Genomic DNA, 9,991 nt, shown 5'->3' on the forward strand with positions numbered 1-9,991 from the left:
AGCGAGAGGCAGCGCACGCCTCGCCCCACGCCGGGACCCCTCCGCCCCTCACCCCGCTTTCACCTCCTCCTCCTCCGTCCCTTCCCTCCGCTCCCCAGCCCGAGACCCCAGGCCGGAGCACAGGGGAGGGGAGGGAAGGAAGCGGGATGCTCGAGCTGCGGAGGGTGGCCGCGGCTAATGTGGGGACGCGCCTCCTGCGCAGCGCTCCTCACCGGGACCCCGGCTCGCCGCGCTCGCCCACGGCTCTGGCTAGCTGGCAAGCAGGCGACCGCCCGCTCTCTCGCGCTCCTTCTCGCGCGCGCCGGCCACGCCTCCTTGGACGCCACGGCCAACCCGCGGTCAGCTCCGGTCCGTCTCCTTCCGCATCACCCAATCAGCATGCTCTCTTCTCGGTCGACCCGTTAGCCTGCCGGCCCACTCCTCGAGATCCACCGCCCCTTATCTCCCTCCTCCAATCCCCTACGTCCCACCCGCCCCCTCAGTCCGGGCCCCGCCCCTAAGCTCTGGCCCCCGGCGGCCCCGGTCCGGCCTAGGCACATGTTATTGTTGGGACCGCAGCCCACACTGATCCCGCTGGGGCAACCGCTTGCTCTGGTCAGTGACTTCCGGCACTTCCCCCATCCGGCTCTCCCTGCTCCTCAGGCCCAGCTTGCTCATTGCTCCTCCCCCGCCGCACATCAGGCCACTGGAAGGGGTGGGAAACCTGGATCCTGGATGCTTTCAGTTGGTAGCTAAGTCTTAAGGGGCTTGATTTTTTTTTTTTTTTTAAATAGCAGAGCGTGTTTTTTATTAAGACTACAGCCAGTTGTCGAAGTAACTTAGAGTTACAATAACAGATGCAGTGTTCAATGCTTAAAATTTGTATTGTTTCCTATGTCCTTTACTATGGTGGATGGGGGAGACAAAAAAGGTGTAAAACAAGATCCATGCCCCCAAACTAATTTAAACCTGACGTCCTAACATTCACTCAGCCATTCTACGAAGAGTTGTTGAGCACCTGCCATCTATCTGCAAGCACTGTTCTGAGTCTCAGGAGTTTTATCCATAATACAGAAATCTTGTAGGATGTAATGTGGGTCTGAGATGGAAATACATCATGCAAGTCAGAATGAAGTAAGTGCTAATTAGAGTCACAAGCAATTTGATGGCGACTGTAAGCGGATGCAGTGGCAAAAAGAACCTGTCTTTGGGAAAGAGGAATCTACAGGACGAGGCAGTGATTGATTTTAGAGAAGAGAGAGGTAACATCGGGATATTTTTAACAGGGATCCTTAAGAGGGGGTTGTTGTCATTAACAAAGACAAAAAACTGGGAAGGCGGAACAAGCTGTGTGGGCAAGTAATTCTGGACGTACTGAATTTGAAATGCCATCTCAGCTAATAAATGAAAGCTATGTAGCAGGAGGTGGACAATTTGGTCTGAAGCTCAGGTTGAGGAATGCTTTCAAATTATGGGTCTTGGGCATAATAAATAGATGTGATATTCAAAACCATGGAAGAGATTGATATTCTCAAACAAATATCTGAAAGTTGGAAAGAACTTTGGAGGTCATCTTTTTCAACTCCCCTGCATACTTCTTATGCAATAAATCCTTCTGCCAAATTTATTCAGTAAGAATTTATTGGATGTCAAAGAAACCCTTCTATATTCTAGGCTTAATAAAGGCATTGGGCATACAAAGTTCAATCAGAGGAGTTTACATTCTGGTGGAGGAGGGAAACATATGAACAAATCCATTGTTATCAGTGTGGTATTGGAAATATGGACTGGTGCCACAATACCACAGTGAAGGGAGTTCAAGATACCTATCACAGTGAGTGTGAAACTGTAGCTGAGTCCTGAATAAGAAGACAAAGTGAGGAAGGTGATCTCAGGCCAGAGGCAAAATAGGCTGTATCAGGCACAGTAGCGAGTAGTATTGTTGGAGCTGAATGGAGTTGACTGCTGATGACTCAATGGGAGGAACTGGAGACTATTCTGGTAAAGTCAGGGGCAAGATCTAAGTCAGGATTTTATTTTGTAATATTGGGAAATAACTAAAGGGTTCTCAGAAAGAGTGACACTAGATTTTTATTGTAGAAAACTAAATTAGACAGGAGCCAAGAAACGGATTGAAGTGAGAGCAAGACTGGAAGCCAGGGAGAGCCAGTCTGGAGTTAAAGGGAGTGCCGGTGAGTCTGAATTATATTACCAGTTAGCTTGGAAAGGGGGCGACTGACAGGAGGAATATTGTGAACTTAGTGACCAAATAGAAGTGGGGAGTAAGGAGGAGTAGAGCAAGATCCTCAGGTTTCTAGGTAGAAGGTGGTGCCTTTTACACAATAAAAGTAAAAGATAAGATCATAAATTCTGTATTGAATATATCAAATGTGATGTGCTAATGTGCTCAGTTGTGAACTAAGACTTCTGATAATAGTTTCTGAGACAACCCATCTCATTTGTTGGATCACTTCTTTCATAGGGCCATTGGGTAAGGTCACAGAGGTGGTGATAGAGCAGTTTTATGAATCTAGAGGTGACAGAGCAAGGTATTATGACTCGAGGCTGGCATTCTATTGACTACCTAGAACTGCACCAGAGGCAGAGAATTCACCCGTGGACTAGCATAGTTATGGAAGCCTTTCTGGAAGAGGCAAATCTTGGGCTACAGCCACCACTACTTATTAATACAACATGAAAAGATCTAGACTACATGCCTCTAAGGCAAATGCAAGGAGCACTTGTATTTTCTCATCCCTGTTTTGTTTACTGTCTAGTATTTTAAAAGGTTATTAAAAGTGGAGAATAGAGAGGTGGAGAGCTTCTGAATGAAGTCTGTGGCAGGGAAAGGAATAGGGAGGTAGGAGCAAATTGGAGTTATATTTAAAGCAGGGAAATCAAAAAGGTCTTGGTAACTGATGCCATTTGACTATTTCTGTATTATTTTATGCTTCAGCTTCTTGAGTTTTGCTTTGGAAATACAGGGTCTAGAACTCTGGCTAGAGTGCCTCTGTGGAGCCCCTTATTGCTGTAAGTACGTAAGGAATTACAGGAGAAGCACCGATGTGGGAGAGGGTTGATGCTGTCGCTGCTCCTATCCTCTCTCTACTTCTGGTCATTGCCTCTCTACTAAGTTACAAAAATGATGATAGAAGGCTACTCTGAGATAATCAAAATTTCCTCACACCAAAGGAATATAGCAGGCATTATATTCTAGGACAGTGCCTGGGCAGAGTGGAATTCTAGTTTACATTACTTCTCTTACTCTCTGCATGCTGCTCTAGCCAACTTTGTCAACTTCCTTGCCTTAGGAACTTGGTTTATTTTGGGGTTGACATCTGCTGAGGCAGTGGGAGCAGTACTTGTCCAGGACCATTTTATCCACATGACCCAGATGCATAAGTCTAGGGCAGAACTGGGGATTCTAATCAGAACTCAAAGTGGATAGGTTTCAAGGAGGCCATCACCATAGTAGACAGAAGCTTCCAGAAACTAAAGTGCCTCCATAAGGCAAGCCCAGTGCCCAGCTCCTTACAGAGTCTCAAAAAGATGAAGCTTTAGATATATTCCCTTGGGAACTTGACCAACGGAGAAAACCCAACTGAACATTGTCTTCACTGCACATGAGTTTATCGACTCGGAGTAGGATATGTAGCAGTCACAGTCAACTCCATTCATTGACTAGTAAATGAATTAATGCTTTGCATAAAGGTGGTCCTTTATGCAAAAGGACTTTTTTGTCTCCCCCATCCCCCATAGTAGAGCTTTAGGAAAGGACCACATAGGATAGTTAAATATGAAATACAAGGAATTAAAATGTGTATCATTTCAATGTATTTATAGATGTTTATGTTAAGACATTTAAAAATAAAAATAAATCCTCAACCTAAATTATTAATTTACTAGATCTTCTTTCCCTTTTCATTTTGTCTCTCTCTCTTCCTTTTTCTCTCATTGTTTCTTTTTTTCTTTCTTTTTTTCCTGTTAATTAATAGAGTGGAAGAATAAAGAAAATGGAACTGATCTATAGAAGAAAGGGGAAATATGAAAAGAATGGTTTACACTCCACTATGTCTGCTTTCAATGAATCCCAGCTCATCCAACTGTTAAGGAAATGAGAATGGAGAAAAAGAACCCGGGGCTGGTGCCTTTGCTTCAGTTCATGCAGAAACATCTGGGTTTTAATGGTATAATATGGGAAGAATCATTTGGCACCGTCATTGCTATTAAATGTCTGTTAAGCATTAATAAATCAGAAGAGGCTCATTTAAAATGGCATTGTACTGGAAACTTTAGGATTATGGTACATAATGAATCACTGGTGGGCTTTATCAGTGAGTGTGTATTTTGGGCAGGGTAACAGAAAGAGGGGATGGACACGAATTTACTTTTGTGATCTTCCAGTGGGGTAGGAGAGAAAGAAAACTGTGGCAGTTCTGGAGAAATATTTCAAACTTCAAAGAACAGAGCCCTAAGATCTGGTTCCTGTTCTCACAGGAGCATTTTCTTTGTCCTATTGACTGTTTGGAGAAATATTTACAGCCAAGTTTGTTTCTAAATGTCTGCATTCTGCTGAAGAGACTTTCTTCCTTTCTGTGAACAGAAGTGGTTTGGATATATTTTTCTTTTCATCTTGTAAGTTTCTTTAAGTTAGTCATTTTAGTTAAATCTAATTCTCAGGTTTATTACTCATATTTTCTTAACATTTATAAACATTTTTCAGATATTTGTTATAGTAAATTTAAGGCAGGAGTGCTAGAACCTAATTTATTATAGAAGATATGTAATTTCTACTAGTGGATAATAATGTTAAATTTTTTGTTCTTGTAAGATTAACACTGGCTTATGTCAGCAACATAACTAACTTCAATCATTTTTCATTTGAATCTTTATCTACTGTAACCATCTCTCCCTTTTTCTTTCTCCCTCTCCATCCTCCACCCCAGTCTCTCACACCCTTGTTTTTTCTAGGAACATTAGAAATTTAACCAATTCATTCTCTGCTGTCATAACAAGAAGGCTTCAGGCTAGTATTTTATCTCTGATAGAGGCTTCAAAGGATTTTAGTAAAAGCATGTGAAAATTGCCTTCCATAACAACAACATCATGCCTAGAAATTAGAGAATTAATTATACATGAATGCTTACCGTAGCACTAAAATATGAATAGTGAAAATACCAGAGTATCTGAGATAATATGGTTTTGGTGTGCAGTAGCTGCATGCCTCCTCTGCTATACACCTATATCCTTTCCTGTGGGACCTATGCTGACAACACAGTCGAGAATTAATGTACAGAGCTGAAATGCTGTTTGACTTCTGAGAAATTGAGTTCTTTCATGAGATCATGGAAACAGCCCTGGATGAGACTCATGTATCCAACTTCTGCTCAAAAGTGCTGTGTAACCTCCAGCAAGCCTCCCAACCTCTCTAGGCCTCACTTTCCTTGTCCATAACAGAAGATGGGTGGATCTCATTGTATGTTTAAAGTTTGATAATTCTTCCAAATCTTCATTGTCTGCTGTAATTCTCTCATCTCACAGTCAAATTCTAAGTCCTTACTTCCTAAATTGCTACCTACTGTAGGAGGGAGAGGAAACAAAAGCTGGACTACAAAATTGGTTTCTGGGAAATTATTGCCTCTGCCAAACAGGAACGCACCTTAGAGGCTATGTTTGGTTTGGAAAGCACACTGGACCTTGGAGCGGGGAGGATAACCTGATGAGGAATAAGATGGGGGAAGGCACGGGAGATAAAGCTAGTCAGCAATGTGGCCAGAAGTTGGACACACTGAGAGGTAAGAAATAATGAGAATTTCCCAGTGGTTCGAATGCAAAGATGCTTTTAAAACTAGAGATATCTAAAAAATAATTTCTGTTATTTACTGTATATGGTATATTGTAACCTTCCCTTTGTCTTTCTCCCAACCTCTCCATTAAGTTTACTACAGTCACAGCCTGGACTTGAAATCTTGGGCAAAGGGAGGGGAGACGGATGGTGTCTAGCTTATTGATTTTACGTGGAAAAGGGCAGCATCCTCAGGAGGTGAAATGAAAGTTAGATCAAGGATTCAGAGAATGCCAGAGACCACTAAAGAACAAGAGGTTTTGAGAAACTTAAACCTCCATGCCAGTCCCCATCCTCTTGACAAGAAAGTAGGTTTCCATCCCTAGGTAAGTCAGGATATTTGAACAGGTGACCATAGTAAGCAAGAGGATTTGGAGTCATCCAGGCAGCTGACATCTATTACACTAGGATACGCAAATAATAATGTAATAATTCTACTTTTTATTTTCTAAGAACCAAGAGAATAGAAACAGAAATTGGGATTTTTAAAATACATGTATCACTTCTTTAAGTGTTCCTTTTGAATTTTTTAATTAAATTGTAATTTATATCCTTTAAGTTTATTAAGACAATAAAAGGAACTAATATTTTAAATAATAGCAAGCCTTTGGAAATCCAGTGTTTTCAAGGAATACCTAAGGTTTTTAAAATGAAGTGTATCATCTTCATATCACATTCACAGAGTAGCTAATGTTAGCCTGCCTCACCCACAATATAAATGAAGTGCAGAATATATTATATATTTTAATTTAAATAGTTCTTTTTATTTTTGGCATTCTATTAACTATGATTGTGAGACGATAGAGTGAGGACTAAAAGGAAATAATATATTATTCAGATTAACCTGACTTTCCATGAGCTTCTTCTGCATTAATAATCAGGTTTTAATACCAATGTAAGTATTACATTTGACTGACATACACTATCATTTTGTTCCTAGTTAACATGCTGCACAAAAGTGAAGATGTGAGAGATTTTTTTGAAGGATTGATTGCAGACCAAGATAACTGCTAGGAAAGAAACAAAGGAGAATATAATTTCCCTGACCTAGCTATTTTTTTTTATCTTGAAGGACTGTACATTCCCAATGCTGATAGAACTCTGAATTCCATGAATAAATAAATAAAACTATTTACCACATATCTAGTGATCTCTCTAAATCAATACATAGTTCACATTTGTAGATCAGAAGATACGTAGATTTATTTTTGGTGAATATAATCAGTATATTTGATGCACATTGTTTATACTACTGACTTGGCTAAAATAGAGGATAAGAGCATGGCCTTGGTAAAATTAATAAATTATTGAGTCATAAAAAGTCATGTAGTAACAAAAATTTATGGATTTCCTATTTATTTATGGCTTATTTAGAAGGCACCCAGATATTAACAGCCCCATCTAATGACAAAATCTAACTATTTGTTTAGCTATTTGATTTGAAATAGTAAGTGTTGTTTTTCCAAAAATCAATTACTAGATATAAGGTAATTTAAGATTCACTTTAGTCTTTTTGTCATTTGCTATTATTCTCGTATTGATAAACAACTAATATTAAGAAAGTACTTCATTATTACAACATAAATATATTTACCTATAAATATATTCACTCTAGATACTGTTGGTCACATATGCATGCAATTAAATTACCTACAAAATAATATCCTCACCATATAGCCACGCTGAATCAGCCCCCGGCTTTTCTTTTATTAATAACTACAACACTGTGCATAATTAAGTTGACATTCTCTCCAAGTGAACAAACTCATACAGCCATTCATGCATGCTTATGGCAGCTATCCATTTAGAGAAATTATAATTATACATGACCCAGAATGAAATTTTTTACACCATTTGTGCCCTAATGGAAAACAAAATGAAACAAGCAAGCCATGTTTAAAGATATACTAAAATATTACACTCAAATCCCATCTGTGATCTTATCTTCTTTTTTCAGTTATTTTCCAACTTTTATGTCTATATATTCTGTGTAAAGAGAATTTGAGTTCTTTACCTATCAAGATTTTTTTTCCCTGGTCCTGGAGTCACTTTTAAATTGTGAGTCTCATTCAGTTCTCTCATATGAAATAATCCCCACTTTTATTTTCCCAACCCGAATGAATACAAGAGGTAGCTGATATTCATGAAAGGTAGAGTGAGCAGCCTCTAAAAATCTTCCTTTAAATATACTCTTCATGGACTTTAGGTAGTTAATAAACAATAAGAAAGACTGTATTTAGGAGAATACAGTATGAACTGCTACTGAAGATATCTTGAGAATATAAAATGTCTTTGAAAACAAAAAGCAAACAAGCTCAGAATTCTACATCCTGCACTATGTTAATTTTTCCATCAGGTTTCTAAATTGATTTAAAAATAAGCTGCATAAAAATGGTGACACTTAAATTTATGGACTCTGGAGTAAAATGAATCACCTGATGGGGCTTTTACAAGTTCTGGGAATCCCTAATGTAAATCTGTGGCCTCCCTGAATAGTGGTGGGAAAAATGTTGAGAATGATCCAGTTAGAAAATCTATTTATTCATTCCTTCATTTATTTAATTTATTTTCAATTTTTTAATTGATACATTGTAATTGTACATATTTGTGTTGTATAATTTGATGTTTTGATACATGTATATGTTGTATAATGATCAAATCAGGGTACTTAGTGTATCCATCAACTCATGCATTTATCATTTCTTTGTGGTGAGAATATTCACAACCTCTCTTCTAGCTATTTTGTAATATACAATACCTTACCGTTAATCATAATTACCCTACTGTACAATAGAACACCAGAAGTTATTTTTCCTATCTAATTGTAACTTTGTACCTATAGACCAATCTCTATCCCATCCCCTCCCTTTTGTGGTGAGAACATTCACAACCTCTCTTCTAGCTATTTTGTAATATACAATACCTTACCGTTAATCATAATTACCCTACTGTACAATAGAACACCAGAACTTATTTTTCCTATCTAATTGTAACTTTGTACCTATAGACCAATCTCTATCCCATCCCCTCCCCAGTCTCTGGTAACCACTGTTCTACTCTTTATTTCTATGATACCAGCTTTTTGAAAGACTCTCCATATAAGTGAGATCATGTGGTATTCGTCTCTCTGTGTTTGGCTTACTTCGTTTAACATAATGTCCATGTTGTTGCAGATGTGACATTCAGGCTGTGTGAGTTCATTAGGGTCTTTGGCTTTTTCAGATTTACATTTAAACATTCTCTGTGTCTGTATCTGTTTCTGTTAAGCTTGTGTTCATCCTAGGCTGTATATCTTCCATATTCCTTCTCCTTTGCTGTAAAAGTCTAAATGAAACACTTTGATCCATTAATGGAATGTAGTTGACCCAGTGCCCTCTCTGTCACAGTGTTGATTCACAGCTGCAAGGAGGAATGGGTAGCATGCCAGGCTGCAGATAATGTCNCTTTGTGGTGAGAATATTCACAACCTCTCTTCTAGCTATTTTGTAATATACAATACCTTACCGTTAATCATAATTACCCTACTGTACAATAGAACACCAGAAGTTATTTTTCCTATCTAATTGTAACTTTGTACCTATAGACCAATCTCTATCCCATCCCCTCCCCAGTCTCTGGTAACCACTGTTCTACTCTTTATTTCTATGATACCAGCTTTTTGAAAGACTCTCCATATAAGTGAGATCATGTGGTATTCGTCTCTCTGTGTTTGGCTTACTTCGTTTAACATAATGTCCATGTTGTTGCAGATGTGACATTCAGGCTGTGTGAGTTCATTAGGGTCTTTGGCTTTTTCAGATTTACATTTAAACATTCTCTGTGTCTGTATCTGTTTCTGTTAAGCTTGTGTTCATCCTAGGCTGTATATCTTCCATATTCCTTCTCCTTTGCTGTAAAAGTCTAAATGAAACACTTTGATCCATTAATGGAATGTAGTTGACCCAGTGCCCTCTCTGTCACAGTGTTGATTCACAGCTGCAAGGAGGAATGGGTAGCATGCCAGGCTGCAGATAATGTCTAAACCCCAGCAACAGGTCAAACATGGTGCTTGCTTAATAGGCCCCTCTGTCTTGAGCAAGCAGATTCCTTGTCACAGGGGGTACAGTTTACCTATTGTAGGAATTAGTTGTACACAGTTTTCTGTCACCAGGATTCTTCAGAAGGTTC

The 9,991-nt window shown here is 39.2% G+C and overlaps 1 long non-coding RNA gene across 1 annotated transcript; it reads left to right on the top strand.

Annotated features, from left to right (window-relative positions):
- The first annotated feature begins 5,512 nt into the window (after window positions 1-5,512).
- Window positions 5,513-6,966, top strand: LOC103604762. The gene is made up of 2 exons (XR_551742.1): window positions 5,513-5,774; window positions 6,765-6,966. It is a non-coding gene; the product is annotated as an uncharacterized LOC103604762 (long non-coding RNA).
- Window positions 6,967-9,991: the final 3,025 nt, after the last annotated feature.

Source organism: Galeopterus variegatus, unplaced genomic scaffold (assembly GCF_000696425.1).
Source record: "Galeopterus variegatus unplaced genomic scaffold, G_variegatus-3.0.2 Scaffold5378, whole genome shotgun sequence".
In the NCBI taxonomy this organism is placed as follows: domain Eukaryota; kingdom Metazoa; phylum Chordata; class Mammalia; order Dermoptera; family Cynocephalidae; genus Galeopterus; species Galeopterus variegatus.